Below are 11703 nucleotides of genomic sequence, written 5' to 3' on the forward strand. Positions count from 1 at the left end.
GTTGAGGAGAGCGAAATGCAGCTCTTCTGAACTAGGAACCACTTTTGGAATCCCCTAAAAATATTGGTAGCATCAACATTCATTTGGGACGGGTATAAACTTGCCTGTCCCTAGCTGACATCTGACAGTGGCTTCCTTTCCCCACCCATTTGTACTACTAATGAAGAGAGTATAAACTGCCGGAATCTTTTCCCAGAAATGATATATCCTTCATGATGATAGCTCTCCAGATATGAGGCAGGCTTCCCAGAGTAGATCTGGAGGGCTGCCAGGGCAGGCACGACAAGCTCTTTATTGAATATTCCAAGTATGTATTTGATTGGTAGGAAAGGAACAATGTGGCAGCCCTTTCTATTTTCTATTTTTATTTTTTTGCAAGTTCTTCTTCCTCCAGCCATGTTTCTCCTCAATATCCTAACTTCATCCCTTTTCCTTTTCTCTTTCTACCATCAGTTTCAGAATAAGGGTGCCATAATCACTGCCAGGATATTAGTTTGCTTTTTTCTTCTTTTGAGTACCTTCGTTAGGGACATTTTTTTTTTACATGCGGTACTTTGTTATTCCTAATGTTATGAAAGCAATATGAATCACAGTTGGAGTAGGCAATGACTCGTAACATAGGCCTACAAAATTGAGGATCAGAAAAGTTTTTTCCAAACTTTATGGTGATTTGATATGAATTTGGGGTGCCAATTCCAAAAACGGCATCCGTTTTGCCCTATCACATCTAGTTTTGGAAATATAGTATAGTCTCATTAGTGAATGGTTCAAGCAGCTTCCTCATGAGGAAGCTGCTTGAACCATTCACTAAAGAGCCTATGCCACGTCTCCAAAACTAGACATGATAGGGCAAAACGGATGCCATTTTTGGAATCGGCACCCCAAATATACCGAGGGATATACCCAGGTTTAAGGAAGCAAAATGTGTGTTGGCCTGTGTAATTGTTACAAACCTATCATGTGTAAAGCGAGAGGTGGAAGAATGTTTGTATCAATGGTTAATCTAAATTGATCAATTCAAATGTCAGAGATATTGAATTGCTTTTATTTGGTTGCCATTTAGCTGTTACTGCTGTCATAATTCTTTTAAGCGCCCAGTAATACAACAGGCAGATAAGAAATCTATGCTGAAACAGGAATGTGCCAGTTCCCTCTGGCTCATCCCCCAAATGAATTCCTGTTGAACACTAATAAAAACCTCTTCCAGATGCTTTTTGAGGATTCAGCAGAAATGCTTGAAAATCCCAATTCTTGAACAACTCTACTAATAAGCTCACTTAAACCTTCCCCAAGGGTGAAAGAACCTACTGACATACCAAAAAAACATTCATTTTAGATTTTGCTTACTTGTTTCATTGTGGTGATTCACTGAAACAACTTCCTTTGCTTCATGCCCAACTCAAATGGTTGCTTTATTTCAATCTTACTTCATTTAAAAAAAAAATTCCATTGATTTCAATGAGCAAAATTCAGTAACTGCTAATTTTTTCTTACATTTCAGGATTGCATGAAATGTAGAGGGATGGAATCCTTCATAAGGGAACAAAGGGCGCAATCCTAAGTGGCAGTTATGCTGGTATAGGTGGCCCTGGAGGGTCGCAAACGTGCCATAAAGCATGATTGCGCCTCCTTAGGCGGGAGCTGCGTCGGCGCATTCAGATGTGCCAACACGCAGACAGAGGCAGAAGCCTCCGCTGCGGCTCCCGTGCCACCACTTGTGTTGGTGCGAGCGCGCTGACATAAGCGACAAAGGTAGGTGTGGGGGGTGTGGGGACGGGGTGGGAGGGGGCGTTACTGGGCGGGGGAGGGCGGGCCCAGGGGCAGGCGCGCGGGGAGCCGGGGGCAGGGCTGGGACCCATCAGTTATGACGAATCCCAATCCTTGGGGCTAGCAGAGCAGCTTCAAGCCACCCTGCTCTCCTCAGACTTGCGCCACCTCCGGAGGTGGCGCAGGTCCAAGGAGACCCATAGGGGTGTGCAGCCCTTACTAACGGGTAAGGGGAAGAACTTCCCCTTGCCCATGGCTGAGCCGCTGCTCACTGCAATCCTGCGTTGGATGCAACGCAAGCCTCTTGGCTTGCTTGCTCCAGCATGGGTTAGGATTGTGCCCAAAGTCAGTTAAAGGTATTTGAAATAGGTGCTGGGGTTTCATTCTAGGAGTAAGTGAAATTTGAGCTACCTCTTCTATATCTTTTGGGCCTGGCAGGGGGACGGGTTCAGCAGCACCCAATAAATCTTAACCCCCTTCCTCGTCCTGATCTGCCTCACACATCAACAGAGATTTGCACCAGCAATATTGCTGGTGCAGGTCCAAATTAGACCCATAGCACCTGCAGGGGCTTATCCTGGGCCAAGCTGATAAATGTCCCCAAAGAGAGCTCCAGCAGCCAAAAGTCCTTTATGTGAAACAGCTCAGGGTTACAACTCAGACCAGTACATGCCAATCAGACTTGGAATGTTTAAACCCCACAGCACTGGCAAACTACAAATTTATAAGTATTTTCATGCTGTGCTATATCTATGCTAAATACTGATTTCAAAATTCCCTCCAATGGCCATTGTGTCTGTTTCCAACTGAATTTTTTATTTTTAGCTTTTCTGGAATTTCATCTATGCATGTAGTAAAGAAAAGGAGACGGTATCTAAGATGATGCATGATTTTATAACTGCCCATTATTGAGACATCAACCATGGTGAAAACAATTCTCCTTATTTTCATTAAATATAAACCTTGGCATAGATTTTCCTTAAGAATGCACCAGACCTTTTCTGTTTCCATGTGAAATTTATATGGAAGTGTTGACTGGAGTTTAACAAGACACAGACAATTGACAGATTGCCAAATATCTTTATGGAGTCTATCTGTAGAGAAGATACAACATCCTCCTATCTACAGGACATTAGCCGATAAAACCGTTTATCTTAGAGCTGCTTTATTTTTTCCTTATATGTCCAATATTCTTCACAGACTGGAAGATCCAAACTGAAAAGGGATTTTCATTCATATGCCTCATTCTCAAGTTATCATTTCACAATTCCACTTATACCCATATTGATCAATGTATTGTATTCTGCACAGCACATGCAGAGCACTGCTTGTTTCCATGTGCATGAATTTGCTACCAGTATCAATGAAAGGAATGAGTGATAATGTCTGTTGGCATATTGTTTGGGCATTTTGTTTTAATCATGAAAGTCAAAAGAAATCAAAAACTTGAGACCAAACACATAGATTTTGGTTTTTACCTTCTATATTACAACGTGGTAGTAATCACCAAATTCATCAGTGAGGTGTCAAGGTGCATGCTTAGCACATATATGATTTCATGCAACAGAAGGAGCAAATAGAGGAATACACAAAATAGAGAGACATTGCTACAGATTATTTTTAGAATAATTGGCGACAAAAGCAGTGGATATTCACTGTCTCAAAACAAACACAAATATGGACACTCTGTTTTTTAAAGAGCAATTTGATATATCATGTAGGAATTTCTTCCAGTGTATATACCTTTTGGGGCAGACAGTGCTGGTGCCAGGTTGCTGGTCCCTGGGTCAAAGTCCTGCATTGGTACCTCCTGTGGCACCCCCCTGCCCATTCCTGATGGTACATTAGACACTGAGAGTTCAGGGGTAGTCAGGTGGGCAAGGTAGGTCGGCCCTTTGATAGGCACAAGCCCTCAAGCAGTGCCTGACCTGGCCAACCCCTGATGCTACACCAGGAATGGTGGGTAGATTGATCCATAGCATGAGAATAGGGGTTTGCAAAATTCCCATGCCAAGGATTATATTGACATTGCCTCATACTGGGTCCAGCCATTGGTCCTTCTAGATTAGCGCTGTCTATATTAAGTGGTAGTAGCAATCCAAGGTCTCAGCCAAGAGAACATTCCCATATCTGCCACCTGAGATTATTCAGGTGGAAAAACATATTGAGCCCGACACCTTTTGCACACAATGCAAGCATGAGCTCCAAGAACAGCAGGTGAAGCACAACTGCCCCATCATTGTCCATGGAAAAGCTGCCCTGCAGCCCCACTGCCCACTCACACCTGAGGAGGCTCTCCATACACCCAAGAAAGCGGATGTAAGGAGAGTTTTCTTGGGTGTAAGGAGAGTTTCCTCAGATGTTAGTAGGTGGGACAGCTGCAGAGCTTTTCCATGGACAACAACAGGGTGGATTCTGACTCACCTACTGCCCACACACCACATGTCCCTGATGAGTTCTACTAGTGAACTATGTCCTCTCCTCATTGTGGTCAAATATTGCTATCATTCCCATTTCCATTTGTGAAGTGTCGGAAGGCCTGGAATGAATCCACCATTAAGAAATTCTTGTGCAATATATCAGTGATTCAATGTCATAGACACGTACTTATCTTTGACAGCAATGAAGAATTCCCGGTGAAGTTCATGAAGATTATTAATTATTCTCATCAAACAGCTTATATTTCAAATTTTGTCTGCAGCAATTTTTGAGTTTACACATGTTTATATACCTCTTTTATCTATCAGGGAGTAGTGATACTCCTCAAACAAATTCTTTAATCAATAGGCTAGCAGGAGTTTCTCTCACAATTTTGAGTTTTTTGTTTTTGTACTAATGGATACTTGAAAAACAATTTATAGACACTGGACCCAATCCAAACTCATTGGTTTCAATATGCTAATGAATGATTAAGGGCCCAATCCTATCCAACTTTCCAGCACCGGTGCAGCCGCAATGCAGCCCCGAAGTAAGGGAACAAAAGTTCCAATACCTTGAGGAGGCCTCTGTTACTGCCTCTCCACCTCAGGAAGCAGCACATGCCCCATTGGCATGGCTGCACCGGCACTAGAAAATTGGATAGGATCGGGCCCAATCTTATCCAACATTCCATTGCCAATGCAGTCACAATGTAGCCCCATAAGGGAACAAACATCCCCTCCTACCTTGAGCAGGCCTCTGTGACTGACTCCCAGTGCAGCACACACCCTGTTAGAATGGCTGTTTCAGTGCTGGAAAGTTGGATAGAACTGGGTCCTAAATATCTGTTGATTGTAGACTTCAGCAAATCTCTTTTAATTTTCTTCTTGGCTTCAATGAAACGAAGAGCAAAAGATAGACTTTTAATCTTTATACCATAACTAGCAGAACACTCTAATGATCTTGGCTAGTGCCAGACCCTCACAAGTGGTTCCACTGGCATTTGAGCATATTAAGATATGCTCATATGTAATACCAGCACATAGAAACACACCTTGAATACCCTGGGAACCTGCACAGCATTGTCCGAGTATACCATTGCAGAGCCAAGAGTCTATCTTTTGCACCAGTGTAATTTCTGTGTCAGAAACAGAAGAATCTGAAGCCAAGGAGGAGAAGCCAGTACTAGACATTCATTGTCCTGCGGCTGAATATGTGAATTTGTGCAATAGCAAGATATCTATTGTATGAATCCAATGCCATTCCCCAAAGAGTTTTTGTCTAGTTCAGAATGTTCAGCAAAATCCTGCACATGTGCAGTCAATGTGCTGCACATGTGCAGACTAGACATGCAAAGTCGGTTTCTTTGGCATTTGTGGAGAGGTTCATTACTGTTCACTTCTTAGGGCCCAATCCTATTCAGTTTTCCAGAGCTGGTGCAGTTGTGCAGGTGTGTCCATCCTGTGATGGAGGGGCAGTCCCACAAGGTATAGGAACATGTGTTCCCTTTCCATGGGGCTGCATTGTGGCTACATCGGAGCTGGAAAGTTGGATAGGACTGGACCCTTAGTCAATGCAATGTTTATGTATTGCTATGAGTTACATGACCAGATAAGCCTGAACACATCTTTTTTGGGGTGAGTGCCACAAATCTAGAGGGGAGCAGTTGAATTTCCAAGAAGTTCTCTGCCACGACTGATGCTGTTGGGTGGTACCAAAATACAGTTCTCAGAGGGCAATTTGTCCAGACCATCAGCATGCAAGTGCCAACATTACAAACATAAGAACAGCCCTACTGGATCAGGCCATAGGCCCATCTAGTCCAGCTTCCTGTATCTCACAGCAGCCCACCAAATGCCCCACAGAGCACACCAGATAACAAGAGACCTCATCAAAGTAGAAGAAAATGAATTAGTTTGCTCCGATTGATCACTGAGGAACCTTGTAAATACCATGCTGATTCAGAATTGAGCCAAGAGTAGCTAGTGCATCACTTGACAACAGTGTCTACTATGGGTCCTATTCAGAAAAATAATGTAAAATATTTCTTCTTTGGTTCCAGGGGGACAATTCAAAACCTGACTGTTAAATTCTTGATTGGTTTAAAACACATAGGGCAGAGCTCATTGAATGTCAGCCACTGAAAGGTTAACAACTTTATTTCCCCTGCTTAAAAAATTAGTCTTAAGACATCTTCCATGACTACAAATGTTTTAGCTAGCTTCTTCCAAGTAAATGAAGACAAGCCAAAGGACAGAAGGTTATGTGTAGTGAATCCAATTTATGCTTGATTTTACATTGCCAACAAGTCAGCAAAAAATGCTGTTTTCCAAAACCATGAAGCAGAACAGCATTCTTTTCTTATCTATAGAACATATAAGAATGGAGGGAGGCAGTTTTGATCTTCCTTGAATAGAAAACCAGCATCAGTATACGAAGATGCGCAAAACCTAGCCAGCAACTGTTACCCTGCACATGCCTGATCTTGTATGATCTCGGAAGCTAAGCAGGGTCAGGCCTGGTTAGTACTTGGATGGGAGACCGCCTGGGAATACTGGGTGCTGTAGGCTTATACCATAGTCTTTCGAGACTGAAGGTTGCCAACCAGCCAGACACGTGTCAAAATTATAATCCAGCAGACTTTGACTTCTGTAATATTGATTTTAATTAGTTCTTCCTTTCAGTTCAATCTCTCATATCAGGACCCAATAGACATTACTAACCATGCTAAACATGGTTGGGACAGTTCTTCATTACAATGTACGGTTGTAGTTTGGAGTGCTATAGAAACTCAGGATTTGGCTTTCTTCAAGGAACGTGGATTCTTCTGCCCTAGAGAGCACTGGGTGTGGAGATGTTGAGAGAATGTTAGCACTTGACTAGTTTAAACTGGTGTGATGTCATTGTGCAGATGTGAGTCTTGTTTAAAGCCTCTTTCTAAGTATCAAAAGTGTGGTGCTTGATTGTTTATGCAGTGATCGTTTATGAAACAATACTTCAATGAACAAATATGAAACGGTACTTTATGAAATGACACTTTAATGAACATGGGTATGTAGGAAGCCTGGTCCCAACAAGGACTCCTTACTTAGTCCCAGTGCAGGTGTAGCAAGGGGTCAGCCAGTTTGGACTCTAGCCAAATGGCAAATACAGTTCAATGTCAATATATGTAAGGTGATGCACATTGGCACAAAAAACTTCACTGATATGATCAGAACAGTTGGTGAGAACCAGGAATGAGCTCTGGAGAGCATTGTGGACAGTGCCATGAAAATAACTACCAGTGTGCGGCAGCTGTAAAGAAAGCACATTCCATGCTATGGATCCCAGAAAAGGGATAAAAAATTAGATGGGCAAATATTATAATACCCCTTCAAAAAAAAAAAAAAAAAAAAAAAAACCCAAAAAGAAACCTCTGGTGTGGCCACATTTGGAATACTGTGTCCAGTTCTGGTCACCAAACCTCGAGAAGGATATTGTAGAGTTGGGAAAGGCACAAAAGAGGGCAACCAAAATGATCAGAGGGCTGGAACGCTTTTTGTAAGAGTTCAACAGCAGTAGGCCTCTGAATACCAATGGTAGGAAAGCAATGGTGGAAGAAGAAGTAGGCTTCCGCTCCTGTTTGTGAGCTTCCCAGCGGCAGCTGATAGGCCACTGTGAGAAACAGACTGCTGCTCAAGATGGGCTGATCCAGCAGGGCATTTCTTATGCTCTTAGCTCCTCCCCTATTTCTTTGTTAATTCCTGGAACCTCATGGGGGCAATTTGGACAGTAAATCAGCAGGAAGGGCGGAGCTAGGATGAGCATACATGCCCATAATTGTATGGGGCTATATCATCTGAACCAGATCACTGAAACGACATAGGTCAGCCTGAATCCAGGTAAAAAGGAATGGGAGCATGCAGGCTACTTGCACTCCCAGGCTGACACACTTTGGAGTCATGTCCTCGCCTTCCCTGCTGGGTTGCAGAGGCAAGCTCTGAACATAGGCAGAGTTTCTCCCCCACTGTCAAGAAATCAGGTTGCAGAGCATGTCGGTGTGGAGTTGTTGCCAGCTGGCATGCTCCAGTTCCCCCTGTACTCAGGTTTAGATTGATGGCCCAACCTACAGCCAATTTACGATAGTGGAATCTGCTCACTTATAAGTTGGTATTGGGGGTGTATCATGGGTGGGGCGGGGGAGGAAGGGGTGGATTCCAGCAGCACCAGTGTGCACCAGGATGCCCTCTTCTTCACCCAGTCCATCCCTTTTTCTCTCCTCAGACTTACCCCAACTATGTAGGTGATGAAGGTCTGAGGAAACCCATAAGTCATCAATAGGCATATATGGGGTAAGTAAAATCCTTACTTCTTCTAGGACCCCTGATCACCCTCTCACACCACAGCATGCAGCACATGCCTCCTTGGCTATAGCATGGCAGGGGATAGGACTGGGCTGTGAATCTCTGAGCAGGGCCAGTACTTTTTCTGGAGGTGTTGAGATGTCTTTCTCCATGTGTGAGGAATGAGGCAATGGTTCCCACTGCCCACTTCCCTTTCAAAGCGTTTGGCTAGCAATGCCTGAGGGCTGGACTGAACAACCTTTTGGTCTTCTCCAGTTCTCAGAGTCCATGGTTTTCATTCTGCAGTTTAACATGTGGTTTTGATTTTGTATTCTTATGTGGTGTTTTTCTTACAGATTATAGCAACTAGCCATGGTGTTATCCTACAAAATCTTCAAAACCTCGACTTGCTATCACTTACGTAGCAGGCTTCCAAACTTCAAAGGGCTTGCCGCTTCCAGGCTATGTATTTGTAGGCATTTTCAGGAGGAAAAGACACACACAGTCATATTAAATGTCAGGCTCTTGCAGGCAAATCATGGTATGTGACTACAATGGTATGTAGATATGTGAGACTATAGGAGTGGTCTGTCAGACACTGAGATTATTGCAGTGTGGGAGAACACTTGTTGCAGTTGCCTGACCTGAATTCACATGCTGGGATGACAGGCTGAGAGAAAACAGGAGAAACACCTCAGGAAAAAAAAAAAGAGCAGCTCAAACTAGAAAAGATCTTCATAAATAGGCTTAGATCTTTCTTGGCTCTATAAAACGTGAGGAAGAAAACTGGTTCTTATTACAGACACCATTTTTGTCTCTTCTATCTTCAGTGAGACCTAATGGTATCGGAAATGTTTTGTAAAAACAAACCCCATCTTTGACATTTTATTTATCTGGAGCTGAGCTGTAGCTAAGATCAGGCAAATAAAGACGTAAAAACAAAAGGGCTGCAAAATATCAAAACAATGGATGAAAGATGCAAAGATTTAAAAAAAAAGGCACTGATAGACTAGTGGAAGGAGAAAAAGGGGGTAATGTTAAGGAGGTTGGTAAGGCTGCTCAAAGGCAAGTGGCAAAGAAAACAAAAACCCTGACACAACTTTGCTGGGTACTTTCTCCATCCTACTCAGTGTTCCATGATCTAGTCTTGTAGCCACTCTTTAGCAGGTGAGTGTCCAGGGAGCGTTAGATGCACCAGACTTGGGCAAGTGCAAGAGAGTGTGTGTGTGTGTGTGTGTGTGTGTGTGTGTGTGTGTGTGTGTGATCCTGCTTTTTAGAACCTGTGAATGTTAATCAAGTTTCACAGGTGGGATTGGGTACTGGGCGTCACCTGAGCCATGTGCATTTCCTGGACCCGAGATCAAGTGGGCTTCGTGGTCCAATGAGCCAGCTCAAAGCCAGATCCATTTACCAGTAAATTATAACAAATGATGGTTACTGCAACCTTGATGATTTAGCAGCCCCCGTAGTATTCTGAAGTTGCACAGAAGCCTCTGAAGGCCAATACTGGTGAAAAATACTGGGAATTTTCAGCCCAAGTAGTGAGTGGTTTCGTGCCAGTTTATGGCTCATGGGCAGGATAAGTAATTGGTTCTGCCTTGTACCATCATTTTGCATCAGACACTGCCCCCAACTGCTATTTTGCACCTGACTGGTTGATGGACCTCGGGGTTTCCCTTTCCCATCAACCATCTACTTGTGAAGGAAGAGAAGTACTTTTTGAGTGTTAGTATGGTACCTGCTTAGCATTTTGTCCCCACTTTGAGAGCAAATACACAATTTAGGTCATGGTATTACAAACTCATCTTTTTATTACCTGAAAGAACATGTGGATCCCTAGCAACATTTCATTTTTTCCAGGACAAACATATTTTCCCAGGAGCTTTTCAAGTAAGAAGGTTGCTCATCGGCCTAAGAATCTAAATCTTCACAGATGTTCTGGACAGGACTCAACTGTGGCAAGATAGAGATCTGCTCTTAGAACAAGTTCGACATCAGTGCCTAACTTGTCATTTTTTTTTTTTTAAATTTGCTTTTGGCCCAGAAAAAATAATTAAAAGCTTGCTTTCCTGAAAAGGTTATTCATTTTGGTGATGTTTCATACTATGCTGAGAAGTGTTCCAAAAGCATCTTTCTTGGGTATACACAAAAGTGAGTCAAAATGTTACTGAATTCTCCTGCACTGGAATCCTCCAGAAATGTTTTTTTTGCATTTGCTTGGGTCCAAGGAGACCCACTGGCGGCAAGAAGGCCTACCAAGGGGTAAGTAAAAGGTTTTACCTCTCTTTGGCCTTCTAGTCACCCCCAACATAGCTTGCAGCACACAAGCTTGGCTTGTTGGCTTGGCTATGTGCTATAGCAGGGGTTTCCAAACTACGGCCCAGGGGCCACATCCAGCCTGCCACAAAATTTTAACCTGCCTACAGCAACAATTTTTTTGGCAGAGCATTTGCTAATATTTGACATTTTTACTCATCATTTCTTAGTTTAAGCAGTTTTCAGTTGTCGCATTTCTCTTTTGTTCTGAATCATACCATGCTAATTACAAAAAAGATCCAAGTAAATTGTATTCATTCATTTAAATTTCATTCATTCACTTATAAAACTAACTTTTTTCGGCCCATGAAAATGAGTAAAATATATGACGTGGCCCTCATACTAAAAAGTTTGGAGACCCCTGTGCTATAGCATGGTGAGGGGTAGGATTGAGTTCTAAGTATGTAGGGACAGATTAAATTCTGCTGATATAGGTCAAAAGCAATTCATTATGATACCCTGACACATCTGTCCCATTCCAATAAACTCCAGAGACAGAGGCTGACAAATGCAGTGAACAATTTCTGAGGGTTGACTCAAGAATCAGGACTTATTTTGCTCTCAGGGTATTAGTCTCTGGTCCAACAAAAGGTATTATCTTTTTCTTTTTTCATAAAAAAAATATACCACAAATAAAGTATAACAGCCCAATCCTGAGCTGCCTGGGGCGTGCGGCTGCAGCGGCACTGAGAACCGCTGTTGCGGCATCCTGCACGCCTCAGCCTGCTGTGGGTGGCGCCTTGGGAGAAGGGGACTTTCGTCCCCTTCCCCTGGGTAGGGGAAGCAGCCCCGTAAAGGCATTGGTGTAGGGTGGTAAGCCTCGCAGATGTGTCTTACGGCACATTTGCCACAGTGCACTCCGGCAAAAAGCCAGAGAGCC

The 11703-nt window shown here is 43.2% G+C and overlaps 1 pseudogene; it reads left to right on the plus strand.

The window, feature by feature from the left end:
- The first annotated feature begins 6638 nt into the window (after positions 1-6638).
- LOC136637411 (5S ribosomal RNA) lies at positions 6639-6755 on the plus strand (annotated as a pseudogene).
- Positions 6756-11703: the final 4948 nt, after the last annotated feature.

Source organism: Tiliqua scincoides, chromosome 1, assembly GCF_035046505.1.
Source record: "Tiliqua scincoides isolate rTilSci1 chromosome 1, rTilSci1.hap2, whole genome shotgun sequence".
NCBI classification, from domain to species: domain Eukaryota; kingdom Metazoa; phylum Chordata; class Lepidosauria; order Squamata; family Scincidae; genus Tiliqua; species Tiliqua scincoides.